The sequence below is a fragment of the Coffea arabica genome, chromosome 6e, assembly GCF_036785885.1.
Source record: "Coffea arabica cultivar ET-39 chromosome 6e, Coffea Arabica ET-39 HiFi, whole genome shotgun sequence".
Classification (NCBI taxonomy): Eukaryota; Viridiplantae; Streptophyta; class Magnoliopsida; order Gentianales; family Rubiaceae; genus Coffea; species Coffea arabica.
In genome coordinates this window covers 18360317-18364824 of record NC_092321.1, presented here as the reverse complement: position 1 = coordinate 18364824, position 4508 = coordinate 18360317, and positions in this window count along the sequence as shown.

The following is a 4508-nucleotide window of genomic DNA, read 5'->3' as shown; positions in this document are numbered from 1 at the left end:
GTCCACTTCATTAATTGATTTTTTTTTTTTGTTGTAAAAATTTTAGGGGCTATCCACCAGTAATTTACGTTAGTACAGAAAAGCATCTCTCTTAACCTTCAATTCTTACCTTCTTGCAGCACTACTACATATCCTTTTTGTAGAAACAATATTAGCTTTGATTTAATAATAATTAAAAGTACCAAAAAAATTCATAATTGAACTTAGAGAATGTGACTAACTTCAACATTTCCGAAAGTAAATGATTTTTAATTGTACTTTTAATTTATGTACTGCTCGATTTTCATTTACTGAAAGATAACAACTTGGCATATTTTGTTTAGGCAACAATGAAGTATCATGTTCTTCTTCATTCTTGGTTTGGCTGAAGTTTGCAAATCACAGGATACTGTCACAGGCCACCTTTAAAAACATTAATCTAAACACAAATCTATGGAAACAACACAAATGGCCTAAAATTGATCTAAACACAAATCCGTATGCAAAAAATAGTGAATAAACCTTCTTGATGTACCTTTTTTTTTTCTTTTGTTGAAAAACATTCTTAATGTAACTTCAGAGTGCATCCTTGACAAATAAAAAGGAAAAGGAATCAATCTTATAATTAAGAATGAAAAAATAGGACTTACGTGAAGATTATGATACGCTTTCATATGGAAAATGTTATGATAGATTGATAAAATTAAAAAAAATCTTGCAAAAAAAAAAGAAAAAAATTTCTCCATGTATTATTTTATTCTTTTGTTGGAGAACATTCTTCACATACCTGCAAATTGCATCTTTGACAAATAGCGTGAATATCACTGGTCATTTGATCCGGTGATTATTACCGGTGATGCTGGAGGTCAGGGGTTCAATCCCTGTTTCCCACAACTTTGTCATAATATGTGGCTGGTCTTAATTGACCATTCTCCTATCCCTTTCTCTAAATTAGACTAAAGTAGGTTATATAACATCTATCGTAACAGGGGGAAAAAAAAAACAAATAACGTGAAGATCTGCGGTGCTCAATACCTTTACTCGAAGATTGTGCAACCCCAGAAATCCGTAAGTTCTGACTTATGATTTTCAATTAAATATGGTACCATTATCGTCTGACACGAGGATAAGATTTCCCTCTGTCGCCTCTGATCAGAAGAAAATGCATGAGTCCATGTGCAGAAAACCATTATCCTGCTCCCCAAGCATCCTTATGCCTTGTTTGAATTGCTTGTTTCCGTCGAAAAATGTTATCGTTTTTTGTGATCACATTTCTCTATCGTCTTTTTTCCTCACATATATCAAATCGTTATAGTATTTTTTCCATGAGAAATGACGGAAATACAATTCAAACACAATCTGAGTCTCTCCCCCTTGGATGGGCTTTATTTTTGTTTTTCCCCTAGTGCTTTCTAAAAACTCCAAATGCTTGAAGATTTATGATGAGTGTCAAACCAATAAAAAAAAAAAAATTCCTATTCCAAAAATACAAACTCAAATGTAGTGACAAGTAGGATCACATTCTCAGAAACTGAGTGATTTTTTTTTAAAATGTCAATAAATTAATCAAAGTATTGTGGGAAAAGCTACCAGTTCTATCTAACAAACATGTTATTAGAAAAGCTACCATAAATTATTAGAAAAGCTACCAATTTTATCTAACAAACATAAAAGTTTGGTTCATTTACATAAATTGTACATTGCATGACATAAATTCGAAAGTTTCTATTACAATTAAATTATCTCACTAACCACAAATACTAAAACTACCAAAAAACTATGAATTTGATGTTTTAGATGGTAGTAGATTATTCTAACTAGTAAATAGTGATCAATTATTTAATTGTATAAAATAATCATTCTCATGAATGAATAGGGCATATAGAAATATTTATAACTGAATAAAGCAAATAAAATCAAATTAGATCCCATAGTATTCAATAAATCAAAACTTTGATTATTCTTTGCCTAGAGCAGGAATTTATCCACTTGCCTAAAAAAAAAAGGGAAACTAAATATATGGTTCCTAAACTAATAGTATCCAAATTAAAAAAGGAAATAAAATCTCTTCCTAATCGATTCAAAAGAAAAATCGAGCAGGGCTAGCGATATTTTCGGGGCAAATGTTTATCAAATACCAAGGTTACCCTTAATCAGTTAACTTCATACATTTTTCTTGATATTTTTACATCCATTCAGCACTAATTACTTTTCCTCTCTCTCTAAGTGAAGTTTGTTCCTACTCACTTGCTCACATTCTTCTCTATCTCTCACATGTTAATTCATCAATTATTTTCATGATTTATTAGATTAGTCTTGGCTATAATAATTTCTTGCATACTAATTCTACATGCTCTTATATTTTCATTTTTATAATTTTATTCAAAAGATTCTTTTTTCAAACACAATATAATTTAAGTCAAAATAAATAATAGTTTAAAATGAAAATAATCTCAAAAATAGACTTATCGCGTATAAGGAATATTAAATATTGATCGCATAAGAAAGATTGTCAATTACTAGTGATTTTCAAAAATTTTCTATTATTTTGATTATCACAAATAAAACAAGTAAATTATACTACTAACATGAAATAAAAAGTAGTAAAAATAACAATAGAAAGCTTTTAAGGTCGTGAAATTCCTAACTGCTCTTACAGATGAAGTTACCGATTAAACGAGTGTTATTACCTTAGCTAGTTATGGCGTAACATTCTAATGTACATGATACATGCTTTCATCGACGTACCAACCATACCTATAACTATTTCACACCTACTAATATGATATGAAACTAGTTTAGATTCATTAAATTTTGTAAAATTACATGGAACAAGATGCCAAGTTGACAAAGGTATAACCCTACATTAGTGAGTTAACTCTCTAAATTTAACACTTTCATGAACTAGTATTAAATCACAATGGTTATTGATGAAACAATACCTTTGGATAATTACAATTAATGGTACCAAGTTAATTATGATTTTAAAAACAAATGTGTTAAATAACTTGTTCAAAAAACCAACTATAACCATAAAAATTTCACTTAAAGATCATAGAAATTCATCAATTCCCTAGGTATACAAACTATCAAAAGATAAACATTGAGAAAATAAGAACAAAACTTGTATTACAACTGAATATAAGAATCAATACAAGATATAAAGTAGTACAAGAAATGTTACACTTGTCACTTGAGTTTCAATCTCTCCATTTTCATCCTCAAATTCATCTATATCTAGCTACATACAAGGATTGAATAAAACTAACTATACTAAATTGTACTACACTAATGAACTAGGAAGTTATAATGAAAGACTACATTTTGTGTAGTTTCTCTAGGTTTCAAAGTTAAGAAAATATGTATTCAATCCTCCTATTTATAGATGAATTCAAACTCCAAATGAATTGTTAAAGTTGACTTGCAATACTTGATATTCCCAAAATATGTTTTTACAAGTTTTCATGCTCTGCTTTACAACTGTACTCGAAATCCTTTGCTTGTAATGAGCTGTAATAGCCCTAGAAAAACTGAGATTGCAGCTATGCAAGTTGCACAGCCAACACGAGGTTACGCGCGGTAGGTCATGTAACTGCTCCCCTATGTATTTGGCACATCTGTTTTCACTCCACGTACGACTGACAACCTCAAGATGTCATACAATTCTTGTTTACCAGTGACAACTTGATTTTTGTCGATTATGTAGTTGTGTTCCATCTAGGGTGGCAATTTTCGACACGACTTGAAAACACGATACGAACCTAACACGAAATTAATGGGTTTGGGTTGAGGTTTCGGGAATTCGGGTCAGAATCGGGTTGGACCCGATGAACCCGAAAAGAAAACAGGTCGATTTCGGGTCAACCCGTGGTGACCTGATATGACCCGTTTACGAATTAAAAATAATTTAATAAACATAAAAATAATTTTATCTAACTAAACTAAGTTATTCTTTTTTTCAAAGGCATTAATTACTTAATCCTAAATGAATTTATTTAATTTGTGTGAAGTTGAAATTATTATATTTGGACAAATAATATATTATATTATTTTTTACTTTTATACTGTTTTAATTTATTTTATATTTTGTTTGGGATAAAACACTTTTACGGTGTTTAATTTATTTTAGATTTGGTTTGAAATTATTTATTTAAATTTTTATTACTTGATTATGTAATTAGTTTTGTGAGAAATTGATTTTATTAGAAATTACAGTGATAAATTAATAAATTAAAATTAAGTTTCGAGTCATTTCGGGTCGACCCGCCAACCCGTCAACCTGAAATTTTCGGGTTCAGGTCAGCATACCTGACCCGTCACGGGTTGGCGGGTCGGGTTCGGGTCAACAAATTTTCTGACGGGTTGACCCGAGCCCGACCCGCCAACCTGATTTGAACCCGAATTGCCACCTCTAGTTCCATCTATATTTGCATTTTACTAGAAAAACCAAAAAACCAAGTCCAAATTTATAGGGACTAACCCGAAAGCGTAAATATGTACCAAGAAAACTAGCGATTTATTAGTGAATT